Source organism: Rhipicephalus microplus, chromosome X (assembly GCF_043290135.1).
Source record: "Rhipicephalus microplus isolate Deutch F79 chromosome X, USDA_Rmic, whole genome shotgun sequence".
In the NCBI taxonomy this organism is placed as follows: domain Eukaryota; kingdom Metazoa; phylum Arthropoda; class Arachnida; order Ixodida; family Ixodidae; genus Rhipicephalus; species Rhipicephalus microplus.
In genome coordinates this window covers 443,281,970-443,309,380 of record NC_134710.1, presented here as the reverse complement: position 1 = coordinate 443,309,380, position 27,411 = coordinate 443,281,970, and the positions used below count along the sequence as shown (strand labels likewise).

At 45.8% G+C, this 27,411-nt stretch overlaps 1 protein-coding gene across 1 annotated transcript in view; it reads right to left on the bottom strand.

Moving 5' to 3' along the window:
- Positions 1 to 949: 949 nt before the first annotated feature.
- The window catches only part of LOC119159829 (putative nuclease HARBI1), a 33,174-nt gene continuing 6,712 nt past the window's right edge, over positions 950 to 27,411 (bottom strand). The window contains exon 5 of the mRNA XM_075880567.1: positions 950 to 1,712. The gene's annotated coding sequence lies outside the window, so the exon portion shown is untranslated. The remainder of the gene's footprint in view (positions 1,713 to 27,411) is intronic.

The following is a 27,411-nucleotide window of genomic DNA, read 5'->3' as shown; positions in this document are numbered from 1 at the left end:
TCCTTCAGTCAATGACATTCCTCTTCTCTTGACAACAGTTCTGTGACTTGAAGCGACACTAAAGTCAAATAAGAATTCACATCAGAGTGAAAGCTCAATGTATGACAACATCTAAGACGACAATATTATTAACAACAGTGCCCTACACCCCGAGAAATTAAGGTAAATGCACAAGATTGCAAGCGCCACAGTAGAAGATTTTCAAAATGATCCCGATGACATCGGACGAACCACCTACAATCAATCACTAGTAGTCGATCTAACTGCACTAAATAAAAAACCTTCTGTACATCAAGAGATGCAATAAAATGCTCCTTGTACGTTTCTGTTTGATTCACAGAAAAAAAGAACAGCCGGACGTTACTATGTGGAATGGCGCAAGCGGCTCGAAAATTGAATTTTCGCATGGTTATACGACGGGTGGTGCCATCTAGCCGGGCACATTTGATACAAAAAAAAAACGTCGACAATCTCGAAGCCAATGGCGGGAAATCGATCAATGGTTGTTGCTGCTGTGGCTCCCTCTGTTTTCGATCTGCTGCTACTAGCCCAGTAAAGCCGGGCAATGTTGTGCACGGCAACAATGACGCGAGTCGGTCCGCTTCTTAAGGCGGGTAATTTGAAGTGCGCTAACCCAACGCAGACCACTAAAATATTTTATTTCTGAATAGGCGCTTTTTTCGAACAACAGTAACAGTACGAGGTTTCTGGGCCGCTATTTCAGCAATGAACGTTGACTTAATAGTTGCCTTTAGTGTCCCTTTAAGGCGAGATGCAAATAAAAAATACATGTTTTTTTTCGAAATCTCCGTTTTTTCTTTTTATTTGCTTTCAGAATTTTAGTTTCTCTAGCAAAGTGTGGCGTTGCGCAAGTTGGTGCATAGCTTATTAAAACATTCACGGCCCAACTGATACAAGCAAAAAAAAAAGGAGGAAACAAGATAAAGCACCAGATTTTCAACTCGTTTATTTTTCTCACATCACTCAAATATACATGCGTATACAAGCATATTTCTTGTACAGTGGGCCCTTTCCTACTTCGCCTATCCTTCAACCAAACACCATCCCATGTTCACCTCATCACTTCTTCGGTAAGCCGTGCAAAGTACATCGGATTTTGCTTGAACAAAGGCCTCATACCCCAAGAAGTTTTATTCTTCCTTAAACATGTACAGCTCTCGTTCGGTTATGTGAAATGTATCTGCAAGATCATGAAGTCTGCACTGTGGAGACAAGCACATTTGTACCAGGATTTTTGCAGGCAGTCTGCTACTCGCACTTTCTGTGAAAAATGACCGTTTCGTAGTTACAGGGTTTTCAATCCTTGGCAGCTGACATGACGGAGTACTGGTAGTGGTGCATCCTGATATGGCTTCCCAAGTGCTCAAGTAAGCCACCTTCAACGTTTTATGATGTGCAAATTCTCGGAACGTTTCCATTTCTGATGAAGTTGGCTTTGTTTTAAAAAAGAGCTGGAGTTTTGCCTTCACTATGAGGTCCCTGCACATCAACTTTTGGCTCTGAACTGGCACGTCTTCTTCAGAACTAAAGAACAGGACCGTGATCGTTGCCTCCTCGAGAGAGCAGACACAGAGGTTTTCTGCAGAGAACATTGTGTCCATCTTCAAAGAAAACTAACTATTCCTTCTTCAGTTGGACAAGGAAGGAGGCTTTGTCATTTCACCTAAGGACCTCTACCAGGAGAAGGCTTCCTGCGTTATTGGAAAAAAAAACTTTGTCCGTTAATCAAAAAAACCTGCCAAGGTAAAAAAAACCATGCTCTAGCTTTGTGCAAGCAACTAAATTTGGGCCAGCTAGCAAAATCTATTGGCGAGCGCAAAGGTTTCCATTGAGGTCTTTTTTTTTCAGTTAAAGCACACAAACCTGAAAAGCCGTTCAGGTATAATATCACTGAAAGGGGCACTTGGCAACTTCAGGTTGGTTGCTTATTGTTTAAGCACCTAAATAAACTTTGCCTTGACCACATGTCTGCCACAAACATTCGGCCACAGCCACTGATTTTTGGAGTATTAGAAGTGGCTTTGGGTGCGCCATTAGTATCGTTGTGAGGATTTATTTTATTCTGTGCCTCACTTCTTCCCTACGTTAGAGAATGTATTTATGTCAAGGTAGTATGACTTTATGAACGCTTGCGGTTTATAAATTGACAATTTCTTGTCCCTGCTTGAATTTTACTTAAGTAACACATTTATTTCTTTTAATGATTATGTACAGTGCAAAGCAGTAGCACACTCAGGTTTTCTGTCTGGGGGGTTGAAATTTTGACAAAGGTCATGAGATTGCATAGTTGGAAAAGGGGGGGGGGGCACATTGTGCAATATGACGTTCCCGATTTCACCTGAAAAAATCTTAGAGCAAATAAAATGCCAAATAAAGTCAATCATGATTATGATGACGATTACTTCAGTGTTTTTCATAGACACCTTGAAAAAGCTTGACTGGTGCATCAATCAATTCATTAAAGCATGAAAAATAAACCACAGATTATTAAACCAAGGCATAACACAGTTCCCCACAATATATTTATTATTTTTTTTATTTATGATACCCTCAGGGCCAAAAGCATTACAGAAGGGAGTGGTGTGAGAGCAAGGAACAACAAAATAAGCACAAAGACGTTAAGATACAACATACAATAACATCATTAGCACAATGTAATTAAAAAAAAAGAACTGCTGATTATATAAAATAAAGGTTTTTCATTCCATTCCTGATTATACAATGTTAGCTAGAACATTTCAAAAGTGTTGGACGTCATTAATGAATGCAGTGTCAAAAGGAAAACCATTCCAGTCACGACTTACCCGGGGCAAGAAGGAATGAAAGCAATGCATTGTTTTGCACATATCAATTCCAACTTTGCACACGTGGTCAACATGACTTGATTGATAGTGTGGCCTAGGTATAAGCTCGCCACGCAGCACGGGGTGGTGATACAGCTTATGAAAAATAGTTAGTCACGAAATTTGATGCCTTATGGAGAGAGATGGGAGGGCTAAATCAGATTTCAATCTAGTAATGCTCGCGGTTCTATGGTAATTGCCTAGCACAAATCTAACAGAATTATTTTGAACAAGTTCTACTGCAGTTATAAGTTTTCCGTGACATGGGTCCTATACTGAGCTTGCATTTTCCAGTTTGGAGCAAACTAATGTTTTGTAGAGCATTAATATGTGTGATGAGGGAGCAGTAAAAAAATTGAAGTCACCCAACATGCGGTTAGCTTGGTTAACAATATGCTCAATATGAAAATTCCAAGTTAAGTTTGTGGTAATGTGAATGCCAGGGTATTCGTAGGAAGCAATTGATTCTAATTGGATATTGTTAAGAGAATATATAGGTTGGTTGGTTTTAGTACGAGAAACACGCATTGTCTTGCAATTGTTAGTGTTGAGTTCCATTAGCCAAGTTTTCGACCAATTATCGACAGAGTTCAAATCAGACCGCAAAATGATAGCGTCGTTATCAGAGGTTATTTCACGGAAAATCACACAGTCATCAGCAAACAAAAGGACATTAAATTTCAACAAAGAAGGCAAGTCATTAATATAAATAAGAAACAAGAGGGGCCCAAGGACGGATCCCTGGGGCACACCTGAATAAACAGGGCTAAATGGAGAGCAAGATTAATTAGCGACAACAAACTGCGAACGGTCAGTCAAAAAATATTCAACAAAAAGTCAACAAACTTTTGTCAATGTTTAATTGATTTAGTTTGTGAAATAGTAGCCTGTGTAAAACCTGATCGAATGCCTTTGAAAAATCTAAATATATGCAGTCAGCATGTAAAGACTTATCTAAAATTTGATGTAATATTGTCGGCACATGCTTATTTTTGCCGCTTCCATACTGAGATAAGGGCGTCGAGGATATGCCAGCCTGTTGGCAGTCGCGCGATGTTAAAACTCTGCAGGTCAGGATGTTTTAAATTATGAGAAAGGAACATGATATCTGTTTCTTTTGAGTCTTGTGAAAGTGTACTAAAAGCGAAATGTCGGCTTTAACTAGCTGAATTTGTATTAACCATGTATTCTGAATAAGCTCACTGTTTTTACCACACCAGTTCATACAAACTGATATAAAATCAAAGGAATATACTCGTTGCATAAAAACTGTGTTTGTCGGGTTTAAAAAGTAGAGAAATGAAGCCACATAAATTCAAGCACATTGAGAAGTTCTTCGTTCAGGTCTATAAGAGGTATATAATATTCATTCTGTAATCGTATGGAAAGTTGGGCGATTTGGTCTGAGTACATTCTTGGAAACATTTTAGCGCGCACACAATAGACGAAACAACGAAAGGCGAAAAGACAAACAGGTGCTAACTCCCAACTCAGTTTATTGAAGGACGGACACGAAATATATATCCCGAATGTTTCCAAGAATATTCATTCTCGCAAGGACTCGTATGGTTAAAATCTGAAAGTTCACCTGATGTCAGCAAAAATACTTCAGGAATTCGTTCTCTTAAGCTAGGATTATTAGTTGGCCATTCACGCGTACCATCATGGCATTATTAGCAAAATTAAAGTCGAATCAAGTAAGAACCTAAGTCGTCCTGTCCCACATTTCGACAGAAGGATTTGTTTCTGTCAAAGAAGCTGCGTCATTACAGGCGTGTTAGTTTGGTGCACTGGTGCTCGTTGTCTTCTTGTTGTGGTCGGTAACATGGGGAAGACACTTCAGAGAAGAGTAAATCATACATAATTCACGAGCAAGTCACTAGTAAGAGCACAAGTAAAATGTCTTGCTTCTGATAGTAGAAAGGAGCCTATAGGACAAAGCCTGGAGAAAATTTATATACAGGGAAAGCTTGCAAGTTGAACTGCCGACAAACACGATAGTGGCACCGATGGTCCCGTTAGAGACAAGTTGTAGAGGAGTCATCCACTCAAGCTTTTAGTTATACAGCCGTGGAAGCAGCGAGTTTCGTAAGCATTTTAGGGTACTATTGACTGATGTAGTGAAAGAACTCAAGGATTGCGCAAGTTATGCCAGCTGGAAGATCCAAGAGAATGCGCAAGCAAGACAGGTTCACCTACTGTCCTATACTAACATTAAGAATAAGTTAATAATCAAATCAACTAGTCAAATGACCGAAGAGCAAGACAATAAAGTGTGAACTTAGCCCGAAAAGTTTAATCGGTATGTTTAAGCACAGATAAAATGGCTAAACCAAACGAAGAAAAATATTAAACTAGAGGCATGCGCACCTATAGTTGAAAACGGTGTAAAACCATTAATTCAGGAGGCAGCACCCACAATTCGTATTCTCAAGCAGGTCTTTGTAACAGTGGCTTGTTGTTCATAGATGAGACACTCTATAGCTTAAAGTCCAGCCGTAATGAATTCGTTGTCAATTTGTCCGAAATCTCCTCAGGTGATAAGAGAACTTCTCGGTGAATATTTAGCAAAGCTACGCCTTTATTTTTATGCCCCAGTCGTGCTGCAAAGACAGGTTTTAAGACGTGTCAGAGTTGAGAAGGACTTCTCACTTGTGGAAGTCGTTACTGCCCGAGTAGCGATAATTTGAAGTAGTTTTTGGTTTACAGAAAAAATACCGCCTGGACAGGTTCCAGACTTCCAGAGGATCCATTGGGTGTTTTTCAAGCTGCTAATGTTTACTGTACCAAATTGATAGCTCTACCACAGCACACAAAACTGAGTCCCCGACATCAGAACTGGAGCTCTCAGAGAGAATGCGCATCCCATTTTCATCGTCCTTGCTCGGTAACAGACATAATAAAAAAGGAAGAAAAATTTCAAATTTAGTAAGAATGCTCTTGTGCTTCACAAATCTCTCATCAATTTGTTCTGTGAAAGCATCGAGAAATGGGAGGAATACACAACGACGGAAGTACTCGTCCGGAGTCGATGAAGGCACAATTGAGCGCATCCTTTGCTGATAAATGAGCCTTGACATTTCAATAATCAAGCCAAACTTTTCACAAACTGACATAACATGTTCAAAAAGTTCATGAAATACTTCTTGAGTACAGGATCTAAGGTTACGCGCAGAAAACAAAAAGTCATCAGTCAACCATAGAGCGGTGGAAAGATTCCAGTTAACGGTTTGCAAGTATTTGCTTAATGGCAAGCTCATGGAGAAATTTTTTTTTCACAACAAGAGAAACAAGAAATTCGCTTCTCTGCAAAGTGCTCAGAAGGATTTGAACATTGGAGGAAGATTCCCAATCATTCCAGCTTTCGCTAATGTCTTGGAGAGTAGACAAAACAGGATGGAGAATGTTTACAAATACATTCAGAGCATCGTGTCTCTGCACCTATCTGACTTCAAGCGTGTCACACGAGCTTTTGGTATATTAACTTTGCAGGATGTTGATTTGGCGAGAGCCGGGCCCTTGGAGTGAACAGACACAGCAGACGCGGTCGGTGCAAACCAAACAACATACACACATTTATTTAACTAATTTACAGCGATAATATTGTTCGCTCAATCGATACATCAATTGTAATTACACGCTAGGACATCCTTACACAATAACACGACAAACGCACAACATGACAAACACACCCAAGGCGGCGTTGCCAACGCTTGACTTACCTCGTGGGCCCCCTGGCGTGCAGGCCCGCGGTGCCACGCGCGGAGGAACCACGCTAGAGACAACCGTTCGCGGCAACTGCCACGCGCCGAAGAGGCTCGCTCAACTCTCGCCCACCACCAAGGCCTGCCTTCCGCCAGGGGTCACTGTGGGTGCTACCACTCTACCTAGATGGCGGTACCGTCTAGATGGCGGTACCGTCTCCTGTATGTAGAGAGCTAGAGGCGCCTTCGTCGAGGTCGGACGTGTTTTTGGAGAGCTCCGGAATGACAGCTACAGATAAGTGTTTTTGCATGTTTCCAGCTTGCCTCTGTATGTAGCGTTATGAGAACGTAAGGCGCTAGCGTAAAGCTTGATTAGGTCTAGTACGGTGTACGTTTTTTTTTTTAGTATTCTGTACTGTGTCTTTTTTTTTCTCCAGCCACCACGTGGCTGAGGCCTGCGCGTAGACCGATCACGTGCATGCGCAGGTGCTGTGAAGTGTAGCGTATTTATTTATTATTGTGGTTCTTTTTGGCTTAGACCAGTGTATTTTAGTATAGTTTTCTAACACGTGGGCATCGGTAAACTGAGCTAGCCATGGTCAAAAAGACCGTAAAGTGTTCAGAGTGCGGGATAGGGTGGAAGGTGGAAATTAGTGCGGAAGAGACAGCAGAAGATGACGCCAAGTGTAGGCAGTGTGAGTTCGAGGAGAAAATGAAAAATATGATGGCGGTCCAGAGTGGGCTCATGGAGAAAATCACAGAGCTGGAGAATGCATTGGCGAAGGAGCGAGAGAAAACGTCAGCCATGGAGGAAAGGCTCCGGGCAGCTGAGAAGGGCCTATCGAAGGTCGTGGAGGGGAACGAAGACGCAGGTGACGGCGGAAGCATTATGGCGACGACCCCCCGTGCGGGAGAGATGAGGGAAACAGGCATGACAAAGGCAGATACATTGGCCAGAGGGCCCAGCTACCGGGAAGTAGTTTTGAGGGAGGGAGGGAGCAAACCAGCAGCCGTGACTCACGCTAGTCACCTAGTCAGCAGCCAGGTGCAGGTTTCAGAAGGAATGTCGGAACAGGTCATCATCGCCGGTGACTCAAATTTAGTCCGATGCGCAGCGGCAATCAAAGAAAGGGTGAAAGGCGACAAGAGAGTTGCGATAGGGACGTTCCCAGGACAAACGCTGGGGACAGTAATGAGTCAAGCGGGTGAACAACTCGCAGCTAAAGCTAACAATCGTAACCTCGTTGTAATTGCGGGAGGGTTAAATGACGTCCTGAAAAAAGAATCGTCAGGACTAGCGACGACCTTGGCAAAAGGGGTGGATGACATGCGCACCGTGTCCCCCCAGGTGCAAATTGTAGTATGCACAGTACCGGAAGTACCAGTACGCAACGTCAACCTGCAAAGAGCGGTAGTCGACGCAAACAAAGAGATATGGCGAATTAGTCGAGAGAAGGGTTTCGAGGTAGTGGATTTAAACAGGGAAGTGCACAGGTGGGGTGGATTCCAAAGAGACAAGATTCATTTAGATAAGAGGCTTGGACACGAGGTGGGCTGGCGACTGGCAGGACGCGCAATAGCTTTTTTGGGGGGCTCACGGGCCCTTCGGAGTCCGGGGTAGCTCGTAACAGGGAAAACAACCAGGAGGACGCTTTGACAGGTAGAATTGCGAAAAACCAGAAAAAAGGTAAAAGAAAAAGGAAAAAGGCGCGTGTTGCAATTAGTTACATAAACATGCAGGGTGGCAGAAAGAAGGCAAAATGGTTAGAGATTGAGGAGCAGTTAAACAAAGAACAGATAGGCGTGTATGCGGTTACAGAAACACACCTTAGAGACTTGGAGGAGCCACCACATATTAAAAATTATGTTTGGGAAGGGTGTAACAGGACCACATCGGAAAGGAAAGGTGGGGGTGTAGGAATGCTAATTCACCGAGGAGCCAAATGGGTTAGAGTGAAACAGACGTGTTCAGAGCACCTCTGGGTTCTGGGCACAGTAGGTGGAAAGGAAACGTGGCTAGGGGTAGCCTACTTGTGGACGGGGAATAACTGCAGAGAAAAGAATCAGGAAATAGTGGATTGCATGAGTGCGGATATTAAGGAATTTGGTAATGGGGCCGAAATCATCCTTCTAGGGGACATGAATGCCCACATACATGACCTTGACGGATATTCAGACACCAATGGGAAGTTATTACTAGATCTTTGCGAGCAACATAGTCTGGAGATAGTTAACACGGGGCCTAAATGTGACGGCCAGATCACATGGGAAGTCGGAAACAAGCAATCAAGTATTGATTATTGCCTCATGACTGAAGGAATTTACCACAAACTGACAGAAATGAGGATAGACGAGGAAGGCATTAACAGCTTGGGTAGTGATCATAAACGAATAACATTACAAATGGGATACGAAACCAAAATATGAGCATGGAATCAAAGTCTGGCAGCTCGTATTTAAATGACAAACAAATAATAAATATAGCCGCAAGGGTCGAGGAAGAAGTAGGCGAAATACCAGGCAAGGACTGGGAGTATAGGGAGCTGTTACATCTAATGACGAAGGAGATAGGGAAAGAGAAGAAAACCGTTTGCTGGAAAGGAAAAAGGAAGCCAAAAAGTTGGTGGAACAAGGAAATCCGGGAGGCGATCGAGAAGCGACGCGAAGCATCACGGGAGCATAGAAAGGCAAAAAAGGAGAAGCGGCCGCAGGACGAAGTCAAAAAAATATGGGAAATATATTTGGAGAAAAAATCCCTTGTACAGAAATTGATAGAGGCAAAAATTAAAGGTGAAAGTGAACGCTGGATGACAGAGATACACGAAAAAAAGGAGGCCGCGCCTAGGATTTTTTGGAGCCACATAAAGGCGCTAGGTAGGAAGTCTGTCACAACGCAACAGCATATTCTAGATGAAGGAGGAAATCAATTGGAAGGGTACGAAGCGCTAGGTTACATCCAAAAGGTAACAGCCGATTCGTTTCAAAAGAGCGTCCAAGGGATCTCCCCGGTGAGTAAAAGTGTGGCGGAGAAAGCAACAGAGGAAGAGCTAGTACTAGATAACTTCAACTGGAAAAAGGCCGAAGGAAAAATTCCAAAGTGCACTGCCGCGGGTTTAGATGGGATTTCCGTTAGCCTCATTAACGAACTAGGACATAACACTAAAGAAGCATTGCTAAAAGCAGTAGAAAAAAGCTTAAAGGACGGACAAATACCGGACAGTTGGCGACAAAGTAGAATGAACTTAATCTATAAAGGCAAGGGAGAAAAGGACAAGATTCGCTCGTATAGACCACTAACCATTACATCGGTACTATACAGGTTGGCGATGCAAGCAGTAAAAATGAAAATAGAAACATGGGCCGAACATAACGATATTTTGGGAGAACTTCAGAACGGATTTCGAGTCGACAGGCGGTTAGACGATAACCTGTTTGTTCTCACTCAGTGTATAGAAATATCTAAAATAGAGAATAGGCCCTTGTACGTGGCTTTTCTAGACATCACTGGGGCATACGACAACGTTAATCAGGAAATTTTGTGGGATATATTGAAAGGAATGGGCATGGGCGACGACTGTATAGAGCTTTTGAGGGAGATATACCGAGAAAATACAGTTTGCATAGAGTGGGAAGGAATGCGTAGCAAAGAGAACGTTGAGGTTAGCAGGGGTCTGAGACAGGGATGTCCTTTGTCCCCACTGTTATTCATGCTGTACATGGTGAGTATGGAAAAAGCGCTAGAAGGTAGCAACATTGGTTTTGATCTGTCACACAAACAGGGCAGCATGATGATTGAGCAGAAGCTTCCAGGTTTATTTTATGCGGACGATATCGTCTTATTTGCGGACAGTCGAGATGATATACAGCAGCTGGCGAATATATGCGGAAGGGAAGGTGAAGCTCTTGGACTAGGATTCAGTGTAACGAAGTGTGGTTTGATGGTATTCAATGATCCCTGTGATCAGACGGTGTCCATACAAGGCCAAGAAATACCGAGGGTAAGTGAATACAAGTACCTTGGAGTATGGGTAAATGAGAGTGATAGATACATGGAGGTACAGGAAAAAGCCTCGGCAGCAAAAGGAAAGAGGAATGCGGCAATAATGAAGCACAGAGCGTTGTGGGGATACAATAGGTATGAGGTGCTTCGAGGTCTGTGGAAGGGTGTAATGGTTCCAGGGCTTACTTTTGGGAACTCAGTGGTGTGCATGAGGGCAGAGGTGCAATCGGGAATGGATGTAAATCAAAGGACTGTGGGACGCCTCGCGTTGGGTGCTCACGGGAAGACGACAAACGAGGCTGTAAAGGGCGATATGGGGTGGGCAGGTTTTGATGCGAGGGAAGCGCAGAGCAAATTAAGGTTCGAAGAAAGGCTAAGAAATATGAAGGAGAGTAGATGGGCAGAGAAGGTGTTCCGTTATTTGTATAGGAAGAGCGTGGACACACAGTGGAGAAAAAGAACTAGAAGACTCACTAGTAAATATACGGCTGGCATTGTGAGCCATATGTCAACAAAGAGCGTTAAGGGAAAAGTCAGGGAGGCGGAGAGGATTTACTGGATGGCAGCTATAAAGAAAAAATCGACTTTGAGTAACTACCGAAAGGGCAAAAATGAAATAAGGAGGGAGGCATTTTACGATAATTCAAGGGGAAGCGCTTTACTGTTTGAAGCGAGATCGGGTTGCCTTAGAACGCGTAGTTATAAAGCAAGATTCAGTAAAGAAGAAGAACAATGCACATGCTGCGGGAAAGATAAGGAAACGGTGGAGCATGTTCTGATTGAATGTGGAGATATCCACCCAGGTGTACGTTTGGGCACGAGCCTACAGGAAGCCTTGGGTTTTAGGGACAACAATGGAAAGCTGAACACACCCGCGATTAAAATAAGTAAGAGACGGTTAGAGTATTGGTGGCAAAAAATTAGAGAGAAAGGACAAAAATAAATATTGGAAAAATAAAATATGGACAGTGTGCCGTAAATGGCAGAGAACTTAAGCTGAAAATTTACCTTTTCTCCATTAAGATAGAATTTATCGAAGTAGAGGTATTAGGCCAACATAAAAAAAAAAGAAAAAAGGTTTTTTTTTTTCGAGCCTGGTGGCATACTTGTCACCACCCCGTTATAAAGGGGACGCTCATAGCATCCATCCATCTACCAACCATGATGAGAATAGTGGTGCTCAACGCGAACACAACGCCATCTATCGCCCGTTGGTTGTAACTCAAAATGCGGCTTTTGGGCGAGACACGCGGGCCACGCGGCGCAAACAACTTTACAGGAAGTGTCAATACCCCTACAATTTTCAATTTGGTCACCTACGGCACCCTGGCGTTTTGGACTCGCATGAAAAAACTCGCAAACTTTTGCCGCTGTTCCCACGCAACTTCTAATCTGAGGCACAGAGCATGCACTCGACAGACTCAAATTGAGGCTGTGAGAGCTACAGTGAACATAAATGGCGTTAGCACACTGCTGCTGGACGAGTGCTGGAACGCCGTTGTAAGCACCACTCATTGAGGCTGCACCGTCATACCCTCGAGCTCTGAGGTACTCGGTGGCAATGCCTATATCCCTTAAGCTTTTTAAAATTGTATCGGTAAGGCCCCTTTCCGTCAGGTCAGTAGCAGGAACAAATTGCAGAGACTCTTCCCAAATTTAAATTTCTTCCATGTCCACGTAGGGCGCACAAATTGAAAGCTGCTCAACGCCGGCTATATCGGCTGTCGCACCAGCCAATACTGCAAAATATTTAGCAGAATTGACTTTAGAAACTAGTTTTTGCAGAATAATGATGCTGAGATAATCTCATTTTGGGTTCTCCATCTAGTGTAAGTTGCATTGAAACCACAGTCTTCGAGGTGACTCTTCAGAGAATCATCCCAGTTACAGGCACGCAACCTAAACAAGGCCTTGAAATTCTCTTCGTTCTATGCAGGCTTGCTCGACAAATCTATTCGCCCTCCATCTCTTTGACCTCGAAGAACAACTCCCTGTCTTAAGCACCAGACTACCAAAGTAATAACAGGAGCAAGGTTTTTTTTTCCCATTCTTGCCTATTTTTTATTCTCACCTGTCAGTTCTTATTCAGCACATTAAAGGCTTGACCTTTACGCATGAGTGACCTCAAGACAATCATTTGCGGTTTTTTCACATTAACCTGTCAGTAAACGCTACACATTCGGGCTGAAGGTACAGCCCCCGTGCACACAAAGACCTCCTGCATTACGAATCTGCACACTCGAAAACCGTGAAAAAAGCCGTTGCGGCAATGTGTCTCCAGTCTGCGATGTTGAAGTTTTGCGAGCACAAGATGGACAAGTTTTCAGGAACACATTTTAAGGCTGGTTGCAGCTGGTTTCCCTTTGGAGGTCTTAAGTATGGCGTGAGTACACACCTAGCATTTCATTGTGCTTCGTGTGGCTGCACTACACTGTTGCGAAAAACTCGTGCGACAGGACTAAGCAGGAAAACATTAGCATGTAAAGTACTTAAGGCATATCAAAGGGGAGCAAAGTTGTCAATGTCCCATCCAAGCAATGCATGTTTCTAAATAGGCCTGTGCGATATCTTTCTTCTGTTTGTGCATTGCGATAGTTGCTTGTGCTGCGGCCCCTTTTTCTGCGCATTCTGGGAACGTATATATTTGCGTGATGCGAGGAAAATAAACAAGTTAAAAGTCTAGTGCCCTATCTTGTCTGAATCATCTCCTTTTTTTCATTGCTTGTATCAGTTATCCACAAATATTTTAGTAGTGCCTCTAATTTCACAACAAAAAAACTGACGATTGTACACTTACACCTCCTTATAACAAAGTTGCATCTTACACGAAAATAAGTTATCTATATGCATAAAATTGATTATAAAAGTTCACTTCTAACACTATATCGACTGCAAAACTATGTTTCAATAACTTTGTTATAACCAATATTTCATTATATCCGGGTTTGTTATATCGAGGTTTGAAAGTACTATTTGAAGTAGGTTGCAATCATCTTTAGAGAGCACAAGGTGGCTACTAAAAACTAAAAAACGAGCTTAATGTCTGCAGTCAACTGGATATTGTCAGCTGGCTGCTCACCATTACATTTTGCATGAGCAGTTTAATAAATAAGTCAAGCACTCAAAATAACAATGATTGCCAAGCTGTTGTGATAAAAAAAATTATTGAAAAAAGAAAAAACAAATCTCTGCCACATAGATGAGCTTTGACTTCTATTTTTAAAATGTGTTTTTCTCAAGATCCTATTTCGGGCGACTTCCTGAGTTTAGGCATCATTTTTATGGTACTTCTGATAGCCAGATCAGGACGAAGTTTTGCCCACATATTCATCAACATGTGAAGGCTGCAAGTATTTCTATCAAATCTTTATAATGCCACTATAGTTATTACGAATCTAAAGCAAACAATTAGTATGGGCTGATGATTCTAAGAACTCTCAAATTACAATTTTTTTGTCCATTAGAATGTAATATACACACTTTCTTCGTAGTTATTTGCATTTTATAGTTAGCATGGAGTAGTATGAGCCTATAATGGCTCAGAACCATAAAAGTTCAGAGGCATAAAAAGTTTATCCAAAATGAACTATACATTACACATCATCATGTTACAAGGTAAAAACTGTGCAGCCTACTATAAAACTAATTACATACTATTTTAAAACAATATAAAAACATATGACATACAGAAAAAAAATTTATCGCCCTAAACTATAGAATACTGAAATTTTTTAACCGCATTTCTACGTAATAGTAGACCAATATGTCACAGGCAACTTGCTCATGAGCTTTGCGACATTATTAATACAAAACTGTCATTATTCAAGCTTTTGCTTTGTAACACTACAGCCCAGGCATAACGGTAAAGCAGCCTCAGAAGTAACCAGCCGATACTAGATGGAAGCATTGAGCGCAGGCCAAATGGCACCTTGAAACCAGAACTAAGGAGGGCACTCTGTGCATTCACTCTCTCGATTGTGAGAGCTTGCAGGCTGCAGTTGCAAACAGTACTTATATACACAAATATTACAGCAGGTTTCCTTAGTGCAAAAGGCATTACCTGTCCGCCCCACGCGTTTGCTGTCAGATTTAAACAGTGTACACATTTCTGTGGATTCCACAAGCAAAGCACTTGATAGAGCAGAGTAAATTATGGTTTCAACCGTGAGACTGTTCTAGCTCAGAATAGAGTCCGGGACCGTGCTCAAAAAGTATCGTCATCACGAACCAGTATGCAGCACGGAATTGTTGAGTTGAGTTGAATAAACTTTATTTGTCCAACGGTTGTTGCAGTGCCTGGGGCTAGGCTGCCAGGGACACATCGTTCGAGGAACATCTTTTGAGGTCCTCGGCGACGGCCCTGGCCCGCTGGATGGCTCACACCTGGTCTTCGAGGGCCTCGCTGAGAAAGGCGGCTTGCCATCGCTTAGCAAGGTGCCCCATTTCGGTGGGTCCCTCAGTTGACGTCATCCTTTCTCGTGGCCCAGCTTCATCTCTTTCGCATTGCCAAAGTATATGTGCCATATCGGCCCGTTCGTGCGCGCACCACGGGCAGCCAGGCCACAGGTGCAGCGTGGGCCATAAGTGGTGCAGACGATAGGGGTTGGTGAACGTGCCCATCTGCAGCCTTCTCAGGTCCACCGCCTGTGACCTGTCCAGGTGCACGTGGGGTTGGGAAATTTCTTCCGGTCTTTCGTATAGTGCGCAAGCACGTCGTGGTACGTGGCAGGAAATTCTTCCCCATAGCAGTCGGTGCACCTCTGTTGCCTCGCCTCTTCTGCACCAACTTTAGTTGCTGCAGCAACGTACGTGGTGGGGGTTGTAATTTCGGCATTGCCAGTGCCTGTGGCCACCACCGTGCCTCGGCCGGTGCTCTTCCCAACCACGGTGGCGGCTGCTCCCTGGGTGGCTGCGTCGCGGTGGGTAAGTTGCCTCGCGACGAGGTGGGCGTGCTCGTTATGATTGGGTGGGATGCCGGTTAGTCGTTGGCTGTTGGCGTGGTTGCTGCTAGTTTTACGGCTGTTGTTGTTGATAGTTCCACTGTCCCCCATGTGAGCGGGAAACCACTTGAGGGTCTTGTCTGTAATCTTGCCTGACGCGAAGTCCCCAGCTCTGGCGTTAAGCATGCGTGCCACCTCCTCGGACACCCAGCCTTTAATATAGCTCCGAATCGCTGATTTAGAATCGCTAATAATCAGGCTGTCGTCTGCACCGCTGTGGAGTACCGCTAAAGCTATGGCCATTTCTTCTGCAGCTTCGAATGATGGCAGCCGTGCTGATGCCGTGACCCGAACCTTTCCTGTTGTATCCAGGATCGCTATAGAGAAAGCAGGTCCCTCCGCCGCTGACCGGACTCGCTGTTGATGTTGCCGCTGTCACTGCAGTCGTTTTTGTCGTAGCAGTAGCAGTGGTGGTAGAGTTAGCGCCTCGACTTCGCCTCGCTCGTTCACGGGTTGCGGCGGGGGTTCCGAGCGTCCCCCATCGCCGCCGCCGGCTGACAGTGGATACCTGGCCGCATCGACGAAGAGGACACCCTCTTGGCTTCCATGCGCCTTCAGGATTGCTGCAGCTCTGCATTTGCGTCGTTGCAAGTCGTGAACGGGGTGCATGTTCCTGGGGATGTTTTCTGTCAGCATGGCGTCCTTGACTTCCGGTAGCAATGCTTCCTTCAGTCCACGCGCCTCGTGATATCGAATCCCAAGCAGATCGAGAATGCGTCTTCCCGCTCTTGTGCCAGACAACCTCTCGAGCTGCGCGATCCTCTGCCCTTCTGCTATCTCGTCGAGGGTGTTGTGCACACCCAGCTTCAGAAGCCGATAAGCCGACGGGTTTCCGTGTACTGGGGCACAACCAGGGCTCGACAAATCGCCGCGTTCAGCTTCTCGGTTTCGCTTCTGTTCCAGTTGGCATACGCGGCGACATACGCTATGTGGCTCAGCGCATACGCATGTATTAACTTCGTCACGTTGCGTTCCTTTAGCCCTTTTCTTTTTTTCGCTACCCGACGCACAAGGTGCGTTGTGGCGGCCACTTTCTTTTGCAGTCGTGCTACCAGCTCGTAGTTCGCACCGTTCTCTTCCAGCCACAGGCCGAGCACTCGTATTTTGGACACCGTTGGTATTTGGGTTCCCTACTTTGTCATGACGCGGATGCCCAAGTGGCAGGCGTCCAGTACAGCCTGCGGGTGAGGTCCTTTCTTGCGTGGTATATGCAGAAGTATTTCCAATTTATCGGGAAAGCAGACGAGTCCTGTGCCTTCAAGGTGCCGCTCCACGGCCCGGACGGCCTGCTCCATTTTCTCTTGCATTTCACCAACGCTCGTATTCGCTGTGGCCTAACGGTCACGTCGTCTGCGTAGATTGTGTGATTGATGCCTTCTATTGCATCGAGACGGTCCGATAGTCCGATCATGATGAGGTTGAAAAGCATGGGAGAGAGCACCGAGGCCTGTTGCGTACCCGCACCCCCCCATGTCAACTGTTCGTGGTGGGGCACCGTCGACCTTCATCGTCGCCTTGCGTCCGGTGAGGAAGCTGCTGACGCACCGGTGGAACCTTGAATCAAGACCTAGTTGGCTGATCTTGTCCAAAATGGCAGCATGTTTTACTGTATCGAAGGCGTTTTTGAGGTCTAACCCGAGCAGGGCGCGCACGTGCGTTCTTGGTGCGTTAATGACCTGTTCCTTGATTTGCAGCATACCATCCTGCGTCGAAAGCCCTTTGCGGAAGCCGATGATGTGAGTGCCGAAGGCACCCCGTTTCTCGAGAATCGTCGTCTCCCTGTTGAGGCAGGCGTGCTCCATGACTTTCCCGACGCAGGACGTCAGAGATATCGGCCTCACATTTCGAACCTCAAGCGGTTTACCTGACTTGGGTATTAGTATGACATCCGCTGTCTTCCATTCTTGTGGAATACGGCGTTCCTTCCAGCATGCGTTGATATACTGACGTAGCTTCTCGATGGCGTCATCATTCAGGTTCCTCAGAATTTGGTTGGTGATCTTGTCGGGACCGGGCGCCGATTTAGTGTTCAGTAGCTGGAGGACTGCTCTAATTTCCTGCATGGAAAATTCCGCGTCTAGCTCCTCGTTGGGAGCCCCACAGTATTCCATGTGACTCGCGCCTGCCGGGCGAGTGAAGTGCGTCTTGATGATCTCCTCCACGAAGGCCTGCGGGTCGTCTTTGTATTTGTGTCGCAGCTTGGCCATCTGAACACGAGTCGCCGTTCTCGTGCTGGTTGTATCCAGCAGGTGCCTGAGAATCTTCCATGTGCGCCCTGCACTCATGTTTCCGTCCATCGTATCGCACAGCTCCTGCCATTCCTGTTCGCACAGTCGAACGCAGTGGGCCTCAATCTCTCGGTTGATCTCGGCAATCTTCTTGCGTATCTTCCTGTTCAGTTTCTGCTGACTCGCTCTTCGCTGCATAGATTTCTTGGCCTCTACAAGATGCGTAAGCCGGCTGTCTACCCTGGACGGCTCGAGAACGCTGTCGTCGACGCTTCCCCAGGGCCTGTCGCCGCCGTCAGGCTCTTTTCGCCTGTCTAGCCATTCTATTTCCTTTGTAGCTTTTTCTACATCCGCGAGTAGTTTCCTGCACCATTCCCCGATATCCTCGATCGGTCCTTCCTGCTTCTCTCGTTCTCTTTGCTCTTGAAACTTGTCCCAGTCCACGACTCTAGCTTTTTGGCAGCCGTCCATTTTGCCTTTATCCTCTCCCATTGTCATGCACAGGACTCTGTGGTCGCTCCCCAGATCCTCAAAGGTGTTTGACCAGGTGATCGCGCCCGCGTCTGACCAAATGGAGAGATCAGGAAACGTGTCGCGGCACGCGCCCTGTCCAATCCGGGTGTGCTATGCCGGTTCATTGAGTAGAACCAAGCCAAGCTCGTCCATCAGTTCGGCTAGCCTCTTCCCTTTGGGCGAGTCGGCTCCATATCCCCATTGCGTGTGCGGTGCATTGAAGTCTTCGCAGATTAAGAGGGGACTGGAGGCGGCCTTCGCCATCGCTTCGCGAAAAAGGGTGCGAAAGTTGTGCGTGAGGCCCCTTTTTGAAAGGGGGCTGTACACGTTAAGCACGAATAGGCCGGTCTTCTGGTTTCCAATGCAGGGCACGACCTCAATCAGGTTGTGGTCTATGTCCGACTCCTCGCTGATATCAAGTGAATGGTCTATAAAGGCCGTCCCTCTGTTAACTAGGATACACACCTTTATGTCCTTCCGCGTGCATTCACACGGAGAGCCACATGCCACATAGCCTAGCAGCTGAGCCCGGTCGAAAGGTTCTTGCAAAGCAATCACGTCGCGAAGTTAGCTTTTCGAGAGAATTTTCATATATTGCACCATTGTACCTTTTTTGTTTTTGAAGTCCCTACATTTCCATTGCCAGACAATGCGTCTGCCGAAAAACTTGCGGGACGGAGCCATAATTGCTATTCAAAAGCATTGGGGGAACGCGACGGTCCGTGCGTCCCTCCTTTTTCAGTGTGGGTGGTGTTGACATTGCTGCTTCTGTTGAGAATGGTCGATGCGTCCCCTCTCAATTCGTCGTGGCCTTGTCCCTGTTGCTGCAACTGCGCCGTCCCGCGTTCCAGATATTCGATGCGCTTATTCACAGCCAAAAGATGGTCATCGACCGCGGCATACTGTGCATTCCTTTCGGCGTCAGACTCGTTCAGCCGAATGAGGAGCGTCTCAAACAGTCGCTGTGTCTTGTTGGTTAGTTTGTCTACCATTTCTTCGATCACGTCTATCTTTCGGTCTGCCGGTCGTGCCCGCTTCGGTTCTTGCGTGTGATTTTCAGCGCCTTCGAAATGTTGCGAATCGCTTGGGCTCTTATGCTTAAAGCCCATCGCCACCGGCGCTCCACAGCCAATGTCCGTGTCCCCGTCTCCTACTGCTCAATTTGTGCCGCGTTCATCGGCAACTCCATGGGACGAGGAGGCGCCAGAGGATGGGGTATCTGCGGGGTGTCCTCCCACTCGCTTGAGGATTTCGTTCAGTGTCTGTTGTAGCTCCTAAATTTTCCGCGTTGATTTTTTTCTGCTTTCTGGCCTTGGCCAACTTTTGTCTAAGCTCCCTATTCTTTTTCTCCATGTTCTCCACCCTCGCTGCCAGGCCGGGGTCGGCGGCTGCCCGCGGGCGGCCGGAGAGAGGGTGCCCCTGTGCGGAGTCCACTTTTGTTCGCGTGACTATGTCATTGATGACTGATTAATATGTGGGGTTTAACGTCCCAAAACCACCTATGATTATGAGAGACGCCGTAGTGGAGGGCTCCGGAAATTTTGACCACCTGGGGTTCTTTAACGTGCACCCAAATCTGAGCACACGGGCCTACAACATTTCCGCCTCCATCGGAAATGCAGCCGCCGCAGCCGGGATTCAAACCCGCGACCTGCGGGTCAGCAGCCGAGTACCTTAGCCACTAGACCACCGCGGCGGGGCGACGTGACTATGTCATGCCAGGTGATTTTGCGCGGCCCTTTCTGTTTCCCGCCAGGTGTGGCCCCTCCTATGTCTTGTTGGGGGTGATGTCGGTTCTCGCTGCGGCTTCTGCTCTGACTCCGACTTCTGCTCGTACTACGACTTTTGCTCCGTCTTTTTACCAGCCAGGGGGATCCGGATCTGGTTGAACAACCCATGACTTGTTGGGAGTGGGTTCTGCATCTCGAGCGACTAGGGCGGCCTCCTTCCACCCCACCAGCATTGCTATCCGAGGGTGACGGGGTTCGCTCTTGAAAGTCTCTGAACCTGGCCTTCCACCTTCTCTGCTTCACTATGTGTGGCATCTTGTATTTGGCCTTGCACATCCGGTCAGCCGTGGGGTGCGCCTCGCCAAATATTGGGCACTGGGGACTCGTGTCCATTGATGAGGTTCTTTAATCCACAAATTGGGCACAGTTTGATATCTGGTCTTGGGCACACGTCAGGTCTGTGGCCGAGCCTGCCACATTCCTTGCAGAAGTCTATCTGTTTCCGGTACAGAGATACTCTTATCATAACGCTGTTGAAGTAAACCCACGAAGGAACTCGGTTTCCTTCATAGAGCAGTATCACGTTCGTCGTAATACCGAGCCTCTTCGCATACGTTAGAGGTTTCTTGTGTTCACCAGTGCTTCCACGAGCTGATCTTGAATATATTTAAGAGGTACATTGCGTATGATTCCTTTTGTCATATTTTCAGGCGCTCAAACATATGCGTTCGTTTCGTACCTCTTTCCGTTGATAGTCAAAACCTTCATCTTGGCGATATTCATCGCTGTGCTTTCCTCCGGTGTGCTTATCACCAAAATGTTTTGCGTGGGGTTGGGGCAGATCGTGATCATCTCGTCGTCGTCCACTCCTGCTCGGTTGCGTATCGCCTCATCAAGACTCGCACCGAACTTGCTCCTTATATTCAGCACATCCCTCGGTCGAACAATTACCTTGATATCGTCTCTGGGAAGTCTGGGCATCTTGCTTGCTCGTAGAACCTTGCTGACAATGCTTCGGTGGCCTTGACGCATCGGACTTGGTGAACGGGCGTCTTCTTGTCTCACCACCTTGTTCTGGCGCGCGCGTCCTCTTTTTTTTTCGTGTAACTTCAATCCAGCCATCTGCAGCGCTGTCAGCGTCTTCGTCTTCACTAGTGGAAACACTTCTTGTTTGTTCAGTTCTGTGGTCCGTGGCTTCCCCTGTCGCTGCCTTGTCTACATCCATCTCGGCTGTTCTTTCAGTCTTCGAGTTAGACGCCGTATGCGCCAGGCCCAACCACCGTTAGGCCTAGACGCTGACTCGTATAGTTCTTGCAGTTTACAAGCCTTAAAACTCGTAAAGTTCACGCTCACCCAAAAAGCTGGTATCCATGGGTTCGCGATGACTTGATCTGTCCGATGGTATGCCACTTTCAAGGGTAGAGTTCGAAAAACTTTTGGAAACATTCACAAATCAACGGAGCCGATGTTACATGCGTTTGCTCCAGCTGGCGACCGTAGCGCCTCACGGAATTCGGTAAATCACTCTACTCACCACTACTAAGGCATGGCCTCCAATAAACCAGATGGGTGAGAGAAAGAGCACACAAAGCGAGGAAAAGAAATAATAAAAGATATGAAGAAAGAGCAGTGTTCTTGCCACAAAAATATTGTTCCCAAGGCAGAATTTGAACACGCGTCTGTTGAATGTGAAAAGAAGCGTCCTAACCAGTCTGCTATGCAGGGCCTGCTGACAGACCATAACATAGCCTTGTATATAGTTACAGTGTAGTCACAGGAGTGGCTAAGGCAAGTCTCGTGAGGAGAGATGCAATGATTGCCTCCTATTCACCATCCAGAAGAGTAAGAGATAAACATAGAGATAGAAATGTACTACAATAAAAAAAGCAAGCAATACTAAGCAAGCGTTGTTGCATCTAGAGACCAGATACTGCGCCACCTCATCAAGCCACACGTGTGCAGTGGCTATACGCCACACCAACTAATGGAGACATTGCGCACAACCTCCTCTCTATGGTATCTAGCCTGGCTGCACCTCATCATGTCCAAGAATTCACAAGTTGCCTTAAGAGAGTGCCCTACGAAGAAGCTACACATTTCAGAGCTAGACATGTTGAGCGACGGGGAGTACGAGCAGCAAGAAGCTTGCGCTTCACTGTGCCAACCTTGCGTGACTTGGTGCTCGGTTCCCGCATCCTTTTTTTTGCCAAGAACCTCCCCCCCCATAGTTATGAAGTATAGGCAGCCTAATTTCACAGATAGATGTATTAAGTGATAGACCGCTGTGTCACTAGTGGCCAGTACAGAAGCCACGTACCATTAGTCAAAGTTGACAAGCTGCAAAGTTCAATGGCAAGCCTAGTAAACAAATGTGTTGACAATCTTTATACTGATCTGCTGGTTACTTTTGCTATACATAGACAGCTCACTCATCTGTTGCAGATGCTGTCTCTCTTACAAAATGCAGCAACTTAGTTTGTGAAATCCTTTGCTATAACTTGTCGAATGTCTCCTTTAGTTTTTAATAGTGACCATAGTTCATGGACATCGCCACTGGTCAACATAAAAAGTAGTCGTGCTATGAATAACACATTACTGCTGTTTAAACTCCTTTAACAATTTTCAAATTTCTTTGGACTAAGCTGCACCTTTGCCATTGCTCAGAGATGGGTACAAGGTACGTACAAACTTCTCTCGGAAGAGGCAAAAGGCCATGTTTTGTAGGCCACACTGGATCGACACGTCCTTTCGCACTTTCCAACCCGGTATCTGGCTTGCATCACTCGTGTTGACCACTTGACCGCAAAGACACCTCCTCGGCAGTGCTCCTCTGTCAGCAACAGTAGGCAATTTTTACAAGTATCTTCATTTCTTCCATTACTGTGGAGAGGCATCATGGCTGTATGGTGAAGCTATTAGAAAGAAATCTAGCACAAGTGACATTGCATATTTTTCATCATGCGAGAGTGCTTATAGTGGTTAAGGCCACAAAAGAATTTTGGCTCTGATTAGCACAGCAGTAGGACTGGTTCTATTTCTTTGCAGTGTGCCGTGCGCACAGCTGTCTTAGATTAGGCAAGTTTCTGCTATTTAACAGTTTTGTATATATACAGTAAACCAGCATTAACAATCATTATCTACCTGGCCATGTGCATACTCATATAGCTTTTTCCAGCATGTTTTTTTCAATCAAGAAACTTTACAGCGCTGACAGTGATTGGAGATTCAACTTGGATTTCATGCTGCCAGTGAGTGACCACGTGTTCAACGTCATTTCAGTGCGTTGCACCGGTATAAACGCTGCTTGTTTTAAGTGTAGTGAAACATCTTGCATGACTATCATCAACGTTCCTGTGTTGCAGAGCAAATGTTTATGCTCAATGAAAGCCGTTCTCACGACGTCGTCGCCTCCCTGCATGGCCACAAAGGTGTTGAACTTGGTCACACCTCTCTGTTCAAGTGTAAGATTCGCACAGCCGACGGGGTGTGCACCAGCCCTTCGTTGGCGGTAATGAACCTGCTCTCGAGAAGTTGCATCTCTTGATTGTTGAGCTCCCTTTTGTCTCTGATCGTTCTCAGCAGCGCCGAGAAGGATGCACTCGCTTGCCTGACGGCCCGCACGAGAGGGAAGTAGTCGAGCTAATGCCACTTGATGGTGGACCCGAAAAGCCCGCCCGCCTTGCGGCACCTCTTGTACACATTGTTGGCCCGTACGGGCGACACCTGTCGCAGGTCACCGCACATGACAACGTCCAAGCTGTTAAACGGTTCTTGTGCATGAAGTTCCGGATCTGCAGCTCGCTTCAAACGCTTGCTTTCAGCGTCATATGCTCGTCTCTTTGCAGCTTTGTCTTCTGCGTTGCTTGCAGTCTGTTGTTAGCACCGATGACGGTGAAGGTGGGTCAACGTTGCCCTCAACGAGTGGTGGGACGCTGATGTTCGGTTGTGCTTCACTACAGGCTGCAAGTACTGTGGCCTTCATCACATCTACTCAAGTTAAGCAAAGCGTCAATAAAATGAAAGCCAAGTAAATTCAGCCTTGACAGAATTCCGAAATGCAACCTCCGCCGCCTAATACACACCATCCACATTCGAAGGAGAGAGAGTATGGATGTGGGGTCGGTCGCGAGGAGATGAGACGAAGCACGAGACGTGCCGAGCATGTGCAGTGGGGGTGTGGACGGCACCTACGCCGATGCGCAACGTCACAAGTTCTATTTTGAATCGTTATTAGAAGTACCTATTGCAACATGTATGTGAATAGTTTGCCCTAGGAGAGCCAATCTTTAGTAGAGTAGGCCTTAATACCCCCAATGAATACTGGCCGAGTGACTCACTTGAAATGAAAAAGGTCATTGATTCCGTTCATAGAGAGGTAATCGCCGCCCAGTTTCCAAGAGCTGATATGTTGTCCCACCGAAAAACATCGCAAAAGCACGTACAATTCAAATGTAGATACTTTTAGCTCACCAACAATGCCGGCTGTGGCCCAAAGACAAAGTTAAAACCAAAAGTATGCAACACAAACAAAAAGTATTCTTAATAAAGGCATCACACATACTTCCATACTCGGCAGGTATCAATTACAAATAACAAAATCACTGAGAGGGTATTTAAAACCACGGGAACAAACTTACCACGCTACAAATGCAATTTCATGCATAACTACAAGCTGCGCAAAAACACACAGAGGTCTTCAATATCCACCACACGTGTGTATTCCACAATTCTTCAAACATTTCTCGAATATTTCTCTGCATCGAAACAATGAAAATAACTCTAACTCGGAGCGTTGTTCCGGCGAAAATCTTCAAAACAGTAATTCTTTGGCAGCATCACTCGATTCTTCAATATCAACTGACCGCACTACACAACTCACTCTAACTGCTCAAAGATCACAACTTCTTGGCTGAGTTCACCAAACCGTCCTCCCCTCCGTCACCTTTCTTTTGGAACCTTTCCGGTTTTACCAACATTTCAAGTAATTGCACAGTGACATGGCGACATCCAGGGGAAGGGGCTTCGCCTCGCCGGTTTGTCTGCAAAAACGGCTGCCCCCAAAAGAGGCCCCGCTTCGATGTCTTGACTTCTCCCGATCTGTGTGGGCTGTCACATGTGTATAGAGAAATGGCATGCCCTGGGCGCCTTTTGATGCTTGTTTTCTTGTTTCGTTGTTCGCGCCCAGGAAGGGAACAGTTGGCACAATGATCTGATGCTCTCGCCCGGAGGACAGCCCTCGCATGTGATAAAAGTAAGTGCTCTGTTATGAATAATACACACCAAAATACGCTTCTTGACATTGTAAATCCCTGGGGAATATGTTCTACTTCTCCGTAGCATCTTTTTTTGCGTTCAATATGCTCAGCGGCACACAACAGCTTTGCGGCGTCACACCACTGAAAAACAAGTCTGCCACACACGCGCACACGAAGGAATCGTACTTGAGCACAAGAAACATGAGGCAACCTACCCCCCCCCCCCCCCCCCCACCACCACACACACACGATCACATACAAATAAAGAATGAAAAAGCACACGGACGCGCACAAATATTCACGCAATCCCACTGTAATGCAAAGTATCGTCCACTTTAATGGGTGGAGTGTCAGCGCCCTCACCAAAAAAGCGGCCGCAACTGTACTCGGCATAGACGCGCTCAATCATTGACCGCGACACTACAGGCTACGCCCTCTTTTCATCTAGCGGACGTGGTAATTATTTCCAAATTAGTGAAGCCATCTGCTTTATGTCGAATGCGAAGAGGCTAAATACATATGTCACCATTACAGTAAGCAATCTATTTGGAATCTACCTATTTGGGTCTACAATAACTTCGCCACTTAACAGCATCAGATACACCAAAGCGTTCCTTCAGGTATGTGCTTGAATTCATCGAAGGTGCCTCCTATAAAGCACAAAGTGAATGTGAAATTATTCCACAAGTCTAGCCAATATCACTGAAAATTAACCCATTATTTTGCCTTTAGCACAATGCACATGAGATGAGCTTTTCTCAATGTTGAATTTAAATGTTGCATTTAGAAAGAAAGCTGAAAGAAAATACATGCTGACGCTGCATAAATCACGGACTTAAATTATTTTTTAAATGCATGCGCTATTGAGCAACTGCTTGTGACTGCCATATCATGTTACATCAAATCTGGTCGCTAACAGTAATGTTGCATCCCATGCAAGGGTTTGAGTCAAAATTATGCTATGTCCCCGACTGCAAACGCTGCAAACATCATTACATGCATTACTTTGCCATAATTTTTTGCATTACAATCCACCAGTACTGTACTCACGCTGATATATCCATTATTCAGAAAAGCAGTCAGCCAGCTATTTCATAAAAGCAACAAGAACATAAAATGACCTGGCTTCCCTTATTACCACTTTTAAAACCATTTTTATGACTGCAACCAGCTTCAAACAGCTGATGATACAGCACAACAGGAGAGGGGATAAAAGGCAAGATGTAGACGTGTGCTGTACTCCACCATACCTGTCCACCCTTTGTCTGCTATGCTAATCTCCCCAGAATAACACACAGCCAGATCACTCGCTCTATTTCCATTATTTGGCCTAGCTAGTACATGCGTGTTCTCCACTACTAAACAATGCTGTTCCCCAAGCGTTCTTACACATCCTTTATCGTAATGAATGAATAAACTCTGAGCAAAAATAAAAACACACAACTGCAAACTAGACAACACACTTGCATGAATAGCTGTCAGCAAGCTTAACACGAATACTCAAAATACATGACGATAGTTATAGCACGAGAATAGATCGACGACAAAGAGACAAGAAGGACACTAAGGACACGAGTGTTAACTTCCAACTGAGTTTATTGTGCATATGTTTTCATGCTCTGCGCAATGAGCTCATTGGAAGTTAGTGCTCGTGTCCTTCATGTCCTTCTTATGTTTTCGCGCTCTGCGCAATAAGCTCAGTTGGAAGTTAGCGCTCGTGTCCTTTTTGTCTCTTTGTCGTCGTTCTGTTTTCGCGCTATGAGTACCGTCATACCATACCAACTAGCCCAAGCTACCACACTCCAAATACAGTACAGACCGCTCATAACGTAGGTAGCGGGAGTCGCTAATATCCGCACTGTAAGCGGTACCACATTGAGCAAGCAGCCTCGCGTGTCAGAGGATTGAAGCATGCAATGCATGGTGCTTATGTTTTAAATTTTTGAATGTTAAAAAAATAGTGGTGTCTAAAGACACACGTTGCCAATGAAATGAACACGAAAAGGGGGGGAGGGAGTTAAAGAAGAGAAAGTACCATCGCGAAAATTCGCCGATTGTTTCTCAAACCACCTCGATTATGCGCAGTACACATAATGTGGAATCACGTCCGGAACTTC